Source organism: Xenopus laevis, chromosome 5L (assembly GCF_017654675.1).
Source record: "Xenopus laevis strain J_2021 chromosome 5L, Xenopus_laevis_v10.1, whole genome shotgun sequence".
Lineage (NCBI taxonomy): Eukaryota > Metazoa > Chordata > Amphibia > Anura > Pipidae > Xenopus > Xenopus laevis.
Window position 1 is genome coordinate 89,934,017 of NC_054379.1, and position 10,463 is coordinate 89,944,479.

A 10,463-nucleotide genomic window follows, 5' to 3' on the forward strand; every position below is an offset into this window, starting at 1 on the left:
CCCCCCACGTTACTGAAGGTACTAGAACTGAATGTACTATAGTTGCAGCACTAGAATGTCATAGATCAGCTACAATTAGGTTATGGGGCAGTACATATCTCACCAAGGACACTTAAAATGCCTTCTTCTCTAGAAATATTGGTGCAGGATAGGGCTTGTAAACAATGTTGCTTTACCACTCCTCCAATACACACAATAACTGCTATCTGCTGGTACTTGCACATTATCAGGGGTGCTTCGCCAATGAGGCAAGTTGAGGCTGTCGCCTCAGGCGGCAGTGCCCCACTAGGTACCAGGGGCAGCAAAAATGCTGCTCCTGGTACTTTAAGAGCAAATTTACGGGGGAGGGGGGCAGCAGCAACTGCTGCTGCCTCAGGTGGCCGAGGGGCCAGGATCGCCCCTGCACATTATACACAGTGAGAGACAGTGAGTACTGGCACAATATACTCAGTGGGAGACAGTGGCTCCTGGCACATTATACTCAGTGGGAGAAAGTGGTACTGGCACATTATACTCTGTGGGAGACAATGGGTACTGGCAAATTATACACAATAGGAGACAGTGGATACTGGCACATTATACACAGTGGGAGACAGTGGTACTGGCACTTTATACTCTGTGGGAGACAATGGGTACTGGCACATTATACACAATAGGAGACAGTGGGTACTGGCACATTATACTCAGTGGTAGGCAGTGGATACTGGCACATTATACACAGTGGGGGACAATGGGTACTGGCACATTATAAACAGTGGGAGACTTATTCAAGCTGGTGGAGAAGCTGCTGTATATAGTACCTGTGGAATGAAAGTTGCTGCAAACATGCCCAGCTGGATATTTCAGCTCCATCATATCAATCTCCTTTCTGCCATGCCTTCAGTAGGTAAAGTTTTCCCAGCCCCGTCTACTATGTACCTGGTTGGTATATTACAGTAAATTCAGCTGTGCTCTGATTGGACAAGCTGCTAACTCACATACATCCAATCAGAGTGCAACTGATCTCTTCAGCTTCAGCTAATGTGCACCTTTAATAAGCTGATTGTCTAATCTAATTGTAACAGTCATTACATCAGTGTTGGATAACTGAATAGATATGACTGTACAACACTATTGCCAGTGAAAGGGTTGTTATTGTCTTGATTCTAAAACATGTAGGACACATGCCTGCAAAAGCAATCATTTGTGGTCTGTCTTTAATTTCTGACAGAACAGTGTAAGAGATCCCCGAAAGCTAATGCTCCAATATATATCAACTATATATATATCAATTATATGTATGCATTCTTACAATTGTCATTCGAAGAATGCAAGGTGACAGGTTTACAGGACAAAATGCACCACTGGCAACTGTGTCTAAAATAAGCAAGAACATTCATTAGTGACATAACATTCCTATAATGGTTCAGCTGGTTTTCAGAAACTGACAAACTAAATCATTCTCTGCATGACAGTGAAGCTTGAATGTGTTTTATCCCATATGCTTCTGTTCAGTTGAGAGCTACATGTTTACTGACACAGTATTATGTATTTTTTTGCTTTTGTGAACAGGGCTCTCTATTCCTACAGTTGTATTCTGTAACCTTATTTGTATATTGTAAAACTGTATTGTAGAACTGCTCTCATTATAGACACTGAATAATTTGCTATGTAAATGAATAAAGATGGATTTAGTAATGTATGCGGGTGCAATTTTTAATATTAAATTCCATTCTTCCATTCTTTTATTCCTTATTCCTATATTTTTAAAAAAGTTTTTACTCAAACTACTGCTTGATCAGTAGTGATGGACGAATTTGGGGCGTTTCGCCGAAAAATTCATGGGAAATTCGCAAAATGGCATAAAATTCGCGAAATGGCGCCTGCATCTCGTTTTTGGCGTCTATTTTTTATGACACCGGTGAATTTTTGCTGGCAAATTTTTGCCTGGCGAATAAATTCGCCCATCACTATTGATCAGTCAAATTACCAACACAACTTTTGGGTCACCAGCATTTTGGAAGACAGATCTAATTTTTCTGTAGTCTCCGCCTTGGAGATTATGGCTAGTATAAAATTACTAACTGACCCTTGACTTTTTATCTACTGTGTTTTAAATGCAATAGGAGCATCTGGCTAATGTAGACAAGCACAGCTTGCTTCCATTATAGTTACATAGTTACAAAGGTGAGTTGGGTTGAAAACAGACCAAAGTCCATCAAATTCAACCCAATCAAGTAATCATGTCCCGTCGCAAGAGGGAAAGCAACCTCAACCTTCACAGTCTACCCTCATAACTTCATAACGTCAATCCCCCAACCAGTTTAGTTGCACATCTCTGCACTCTCTCCAGCTCATGTATATCCCTCTTAAGGACTGGAGTCCAAAACTGCACTGCATACTCCAGATGAGGCCTCACCAGGAACCTATAAAGAGGAAAAATTATGTTTTCATTCATTGAGTTAAAGTTCTTTTTTTGTAAAACTTTATTTACTTTGGTAGTCACAGAATGACACTGCCTGAAATTAGACAACTTGGTATCTACATAAATCCCCAGATCCTTCTCAATTAAGGAAACCCCCAACATACTGCCATTTAGTGTATAACTTGCAATAATACTATACTATAATATATACTATATAGTGAATAAAGTACCCCCTCTTGTAAAATATAAGGATATTATAAGTTACCGAGGAGTTTCATGACCATATAAAAACACGAGGCCGAAGGCCGAGTGTTTTTATACAGGTCATGGAACTCCGAGGTAACTTATAATATCCTCATATTTTACAACTGGGGGTACTTTATTAATTATAATACACAAATTTTAGTGAGTCATGTGACAGAAATGACATCACTACTCACCGTTTATAACTGATGACATCACTACTCACCGTTTATAAGGATATAATTTACAAGATATTCATGGCTTTTGTGTATTATATATAGTATACTATACTACTGTGCATAACCTTGAGCTTATCAACAGTGATGCTCATTTTCCAGTTTGTGACCCAGTTTTTCAGTTTAGTCAAATCACTCTGCAAAGTGGCAGCATCTTGCATGGAACTTATAGTTCTGCACAATTTAGTATAATCAACAAAAAAAGAAGTACTTCCAATGCCCACCTCAAGGTCATTAATAAACAAGTTAAAAAGCAAAGGACCAAGTACAAACCCATGTGGTACTGCACTAACAACACTGGTCTAATCAGAAAATGTTCCATTTACCACAACTCTTTGTAATCTATCTTACAGCTAGTTCTCTATCCAAGTACAAATACTATGTTCCAGGCCAATATTCCTTAATCAGTAACCTTCTGTATAGTACTATATCAAATGCTTTAGCAAAGTCCAACTAGCTTACATCCTATATATATCAGTGTAATTTTTTTACTGTCTGGTATGTTTGGCCTCAATATGTCTGACTGAATAAGACACATAGGGGCACATTTACTTAGCTCGAGTGAAGGAATAGAATAAAAAAAACTTTGAATTTCGAATGTTTTTTTGGCTACTTCGACCATCGAATTGGCTGCTTCAACCTTCGACTACGACTTCGACTTCGAATCGGATGATTCGAACTAAAATTCGTTCGAATATTCGACCATTCGATAGTCGAAATACGGTCTCTTTAAAAAAAGCTTCGACCCCCTACTTCGCCACCTAAAACCTACCAAACCTCAATGTTAGCCTATGGGGAAGGTCCCCATAGGCTTTCTAAGGTTTTTTTGGTCATAGAAAAATCGTTCGATCGATTGATTAAAATCCTTCGAATCTTTCAATTTGAAGGATTTAATCGTTCGATCTAACGATATTTCGTTCGATCGTTCGATCAAACTAATTGCGGTAAATACTCCGACTTCGATATTCGAAGTCGAAGGATTTACATTCGGCAGTCGAATATCGAGGGTTAATTAACCCTCGATATTTGACCCTATGTAAATCTGCCCCATAGGGTACATATTGCTGCCAATGGCAAAATTATTTTATTATATAATGTAATATACTGGCTCTAATATGCTTAGTTTATAAATTAACCTACATACTTGCTCTGAATTATACCTTTTAATTATAGAGCAGTATTATGTCTCCTGGGGGCCAATTTTCTTTTCCAGGCTTAAATTCTGTAAAACTTATGTACTAAAACAACAAGTACTAAAATGCCTGCACTCTATTTCTTCTGATGCAAGGTGCACAATCAAGCTTGTAATATATATATATATATATATAATAGTGTAGTAGAACCGGCACTCACCCTCAAATCATCGAGCCCCGGGTGCTGCTTCAAGGGTTTGCATATTAGATCATTTAAGAGCACTCACGGGTGTTTGTGAAGAATACTTTTTATTGGAGTGTTACAATCTACCCCACATCAACGCGTTTCGGTTCTTTCTGAACCGTCGTCTGACGACGGTTCAGAAAGAACCGAAACGCGTTGATGTGGGGTAGATTGTAACACTCCAATAAAAAGTATTCTTCACAAACACCCGTGAGTGCTCTTAAATGATCTAATATATATATATATATATATATATATATATATATATATATATATATATATATATATTTAACGGATCGGTATTCTCTCTTTGATTAAAACATATATTTATCTTTATTTTCACATCCTAGTACCATTCATTTAAATTAATGATTTAAATTGTAAGCTTGTATTAGTTCTCCAAGCTTTATTTTTTAATCTGTTCTGCAATTATTTTGATTTTGTGTAATTGTTTAAATGTTTTGTCATTTTATTGCTTCTTAATTGTTTGTCTTTAACCTTACCATTTTCTGAAGTCAGTATTGCAATATTAGTAATTTATTTGAAACTGCAGCTTTTTTCAATAAAATATGCAAATGAAAGAAGGCACTAAAGTTAATTAGTTTGTTTGTATGGGTTGGTAAACAGGTACACTTGGACAGATTTAGGTATCAACTAGGTCTACTTTAGTGTGAGAGTTAAAATATGAGATTTCAAATCAGTATTCTCCAAGAAAACTTGTAATGAAAGAGAAGTGGAAGCTGTTTTTTATGTATTGTCTCCCAGATACAGTAATACAGCTCTGGTTCCTATGCAACCAGACGTCCTTGTGCTGGATATGCCAATACAAGGTATTCTCTCATTCAAACAGTACAGAATGTCATACTCTATATTCTCCTGCAATCAGATGTAATGCAGGGCACAAACAACATCCAGCACATTGGGTCAATGAGATGTTTTGGCCTTAAATGGCCATTATCTCAATTGTTAGCAAATCTTCTCCTCTACCAGGACTCTAAAGATTCATTTACTTCAATTATTATTTTAGATTATGCTATGGAGGAAAACTAGACACCAGTGAGCCACATATTTACTAGACTTGAAAATCTTTCACTATTTAGATCTGCAAGTGTACCTGTTTCAGCAAAAGTAGCGCCACCCATATACATCCTTTGGGGGCCCCTAGCTTCCCCCAGTAGGGATGTAGCGAACTGTTCGCCGGCGAACTAGTTCGCGCGAACTTCGACTGTTCGCGTCCGCCGCAAGTTCGCGAACGTCGCGCGACGTTCGCCAATAGGCGTTCGCGTCAAAATCGGTCGCCCATTCGACCATTCGATCGCTAAAATCGAACGATTTTCGTTCGATTCGAACGAAAATCGTTCGATCGAACGATTAAAATCCTTCGATCGTTCGAATCGAACGATTTTCGGATGATCGAAGTTCGCGAACAGTTCGCGAACAGTTCGCAAATTTTGCCGGTGTTCGCGAACGGCGTTCGCGAACACATCGGCGGCGGTTCGCTACATCCCTATCCCCCAGACCCCACACCGAAAGTTTGCATCTTATACCTATACCATAGAAACGCACCCTATATAAATGTCATGTCATATCTAGATTTATCCTCATACATTTTAAACAGACAAATGTCAGAATTTTGTCTGTCTATAGTCATGGATAAAGAGGCAAATAAAACACACAAGGCACTATATATCATCTTTGTTTTCTCACTTGTGCAATATCATGGTTTGATATTCACTTATGCAATGTATTTTATTGCTTTTCTGACAGGTTGTGAGAACAAATCACCTGGTTGTTTTATTAATATTCATAAATAGAGAATCAGATGGCACACACATAAGCATTCGTGCTAAACAGTTGAAATTTATTGAGATCCCCACAATGTTTCGGAGGCACAGCCTCCTTTCTCAAGTGCTTGAGGACTTGAGAAAGGAAGCTGTACCTCCGAAACGTTGTGGGGATCTCAATAAATTTCAACTATTTAACACGAATGCTTATGTGTGTGCCATCTGATTCTCTATTTGTGAATGGATAACAGAAACCATGGATTGCAGCAAGGTTCCCAGATAGAGCACCACCAATAAACACACATGGATTCAGCAACACTATATCCAGTATATGACTTGTTTTATTAATATGCCTTTCAAATGTTATTTTCTATATCGACTAATGTATCTAACACTTCTGCTTTTCTGTACAGCAAACACTGCGCACTCCAGGGCTTTACCATTGAACCCCAAGCTAAGATATCAGAGAGGTAAATAAAGGTGGTCTATGTTCTGTTCAGTATAGAGGTATGAACTTTTTACTTTATGTACTGAGGGTTGATGACATAAGAAAATTCTGAAAGGATATTAACACACATGAACACTAATTTAAGACTTAAAATAACCTTATAAAGCAAACAGTATTTTACAGTTAATCCATTTTGTCTTGACCGAATGCAAAACAGAACATGTTCATCAAAGGGTAACCAATATCTCGTATTAGAGTCTAAGGAAAGATGAGAAAACATTATGTGCTGATCAAGCGGTCTAGGGATGTACCCTTAAGCCTTACACTAATTAAAGAAACAGCAAATACAATCTATAACTTGCCCAACCACAAAAGGACTACACAAGGAAAATATCTGGCTTATTTAACATGGCCAACATCTATTTGAAATTCCAGACTAACATTAGTTCGCACTGCAATATAAAAATACAGAAATAAATACAGAAACAAATCAATATTTCTTCTTTCTGAAACTTCATGATGTTATTCATCGACAAAAGCACTTAATCAGCAAGATACACTAAGTTATTCTTAGTGGCATCCCATATGAATATGCATGTTTTCATCGACAAATCATCAATCTTTCCTTAGAACTCCAGAATCATTTGTTTTGGTCTGTTTGTGATCATCTGCAGGGGTTTGTATGGATCATGCAGACAATTGTGCTAAAATGTAAATTTCACGATTGATAGTCACTGCTTTTGTTTAAGTGGACATTGTGAGGAAGGGTTAGGTACAGCCAGGTAGACATATGGATGTGTATTAAAGTAGTGGTGGAACATTTTAAGTGTGAAATACTTATTTATAAATCACTTATTATACTTATTTATAATAAACAATGATTGTGTTATATGCACTACGCAATCCTTCCCATTATATTTGTTTAGTCAGCCTGGTACACAGTACTTTTTTTGTGAAAGACAGGTGACATTGCTGAATAAAGCAATGCCTTCTAATGGTAAGCAGCTAGGAAGAAGACAAATAAATTGAAATAGCCAATACACATGTTTTAATATGCCTTTATCATCACTGTAAATAGCAAAGTTAAATTCATGTACAAATAAAGTTTGATAGAGACAGAGGTCCAATAGGTTTGTTCATTTTAAACTCTTTCATTTGATAAAACTGAATATTTTAACTAACAGCAAACTGCAAAGCACTATTGCAGTTTGCATGTTCGTCCCAAATCAAGTTTCTATAGCTATTTTAAAACTTTAAAACAGTTTTTTTTACTGTGAATTTCTAATGAAGTGGTTGTGTTGGCAGATTTATTAGGTAGCTTTGAGAAAAGGTTGGATGTCTTTTTGCAAGAGAGAAAATACTGGGCCATCAAAATTAGCTTTTAGCACAAGATTGATCTGGGGACTGTTTTAATTGCCATCTTGGGAAGGGATTTCTTTCTCCTGGATAGGCTTAAGATAGGTCTTTTGCCTTCCTCTAGATCAACTAACAGTTTGCCAGGTTTTATTTTGACTATGAAGTTAAACTTGAAGGACATGCATCTTTTATCAACATAAATCACTATCTTATGTTACAGCAATAGTGGGCATCAGATAGGTTCAAAGTTAAATTAATTAGGGAAGCACAAATCCACTTTTTGGGATTTGGGTGGATCCCGAATCTTTTGTAAAGCATTTTACAGAATGCTGAACCAAATCGACACGTGCAAATATGGAAAGAAATTTGAAGCAATGAACTTAAAAAATGTCTGGTGAAAGCTCCTGCAGCAAAAGCCCAACCCGCACATCACTAATAGACACATGTCCATCAAGAGTCCACCTAAAATGCATTTTATTAGGACATTGGACCTATGGTCAGTACTTAATGCACAAACACTTACTTCAGTAAGGCAGTAACTGTTTTCTAACATTTATTTTACAGTAACAGTTCTTACTGTGTATGTCCCTCCAATGGTAATTGTAGGACGTGACCATCCCTTATGGTACCATAATACTTACACACAAGTGTCCAGTTCAGTGACGGTACTATAAACTCAGGATACTGAGCAGTGGATGGATTATAGTAAGAAGAGTGCATCATTAATATTCATTTATATTGGTGCCCCACCTATACAGCTGCCACTATGTGAATAAGTGGACATAAACCATGCAAAGCATATACACCCATGCCTTTACAGAGCTGGTAGAGTCTATCACTACCAGCTGTGCATAAGGGTGCTCTAACAGACATTAACAATAACTTGTTTCCACTGATTAGTAGCTGACACTGTACCACTTTATCAATAAATTATTTTTTATTATACAAGCAAACTAACCAATGGATCCTTTTCCCCTGAATAGTGTAATATACTGCTCTATGCTGATTCTGATCTGCTCATGTATTTTGCAGGACAAGGATGATTGAGCATTCAAAACTTTAATTGTCATGTATTGATCATTTCTTGTCTGCTTTACTTGTTAATAGCATGACTTATCACAGTCCAAGCAGATTGGTTGGCTTCAACCATTTAGCTTACAATATAACACTCGATTAAGTGAGAATATACGTATAGCGTGTCTGCTCTTACTAGCAGTTCCAATATTATACTGAAAGGATTTTTAGTCCAGCAAGTACATTGTGCTATGCATGGGTTTGTTTTCCTATTTTTTTTAACAAACGTTTCAACCTTTCAGCATTGATTACCAGTTCCCCCATCTCTCAAGTGATTTGGGCGTTAAATCTGAAAAATTTGTACAATTTACATTTTTGATTTGAATAATTTTTTTTATCAGTTATTTAATTGATAAATAAGATAAAATCATGGATGGGAGTTTGGTCGAGCTTGGTTTAATAAAAATATGAGATAAATTCGAGTTTTTGTAAATAACAGAAAAAAATCAGATATTCATATGTTTGATCCACCTGGACAGTGTATTGATTTTCTCCACTCTTCAGCCTTTATCAGACTAGTGTCCATTCAGGCTTTGGCCATTTCCTACGAATCATTTGGGCCTTTTCTTCTGCCTGATCCTAGCAACTAATTATTGCAGTTAAATATTTGAAAAAGCATGGTTTACTTTACCCATAAATTCTCGAATAAAAGAGCTCACCCTAAAATGTTTTCCCATAATTCCAGCATCATTGCAGCAAGTACAGTGTTGCATTCACTGCAACTGCACAACCTTTGGTGATTTGGGTGCAAACTGAGGGTAATTGTCATTCTCAGAATGATGCCATTTCCAGCATTCAGCATAAAAATTATTTAACATAAGCAGATTCTCCACTAGGGATGCTGTGCATACATTTTTAGTTACAAAAATACAAAAGGTCAAGTATCACAAAGCAGTCCACACTGAATCAAGGGCACAATCTTTTTTTTTGTTTTGTTTTGTTATGGCCATGGAAACGGTAAATCTGCATTTACCAGATTGCATGATAATTCACCTAAGAAAGTCCCAGCCTAAGGCGTAAGAAGACAGAGGATGAGAGAAAAACCACTAGATAACTAAATACAGTTACTTATAATACTATTACATTTGAGTTCTTACAGCTTTATAAAATCACCCACACAAATATGTATGCATGGTTTGGGGTATGGTATAATAGAGGTCAGTACTATAATAACACAGAGCAAATGTCATATATTATTCAGTGAACTAGGACCTAGGTCTTATGCCTGAAACATGATGTATGTTGAAGAAAAATTGCTGGCTCCCACTTCTAATCATGTTTTGCAGAAGCAGCTCTGCCAGCAACTTTAAATTCGATTCTTGTCAAACCAATTAACACTTAGAAGGCTGTTCTTGCCACAATGGTTATACTATGTGGTATGCACTTATTAAAGGCATTCGGTGTTCAACAACAACCCAAAGGTAAACTAGCCAACAACCAACAACCCAAAGGTAAACTAGGATTAACTGAATTTTCAATTCATAATATTTATATTTCTTGCAGTTCTTGCCATTGTGACAAATAGAAAGCAATGCAGCACT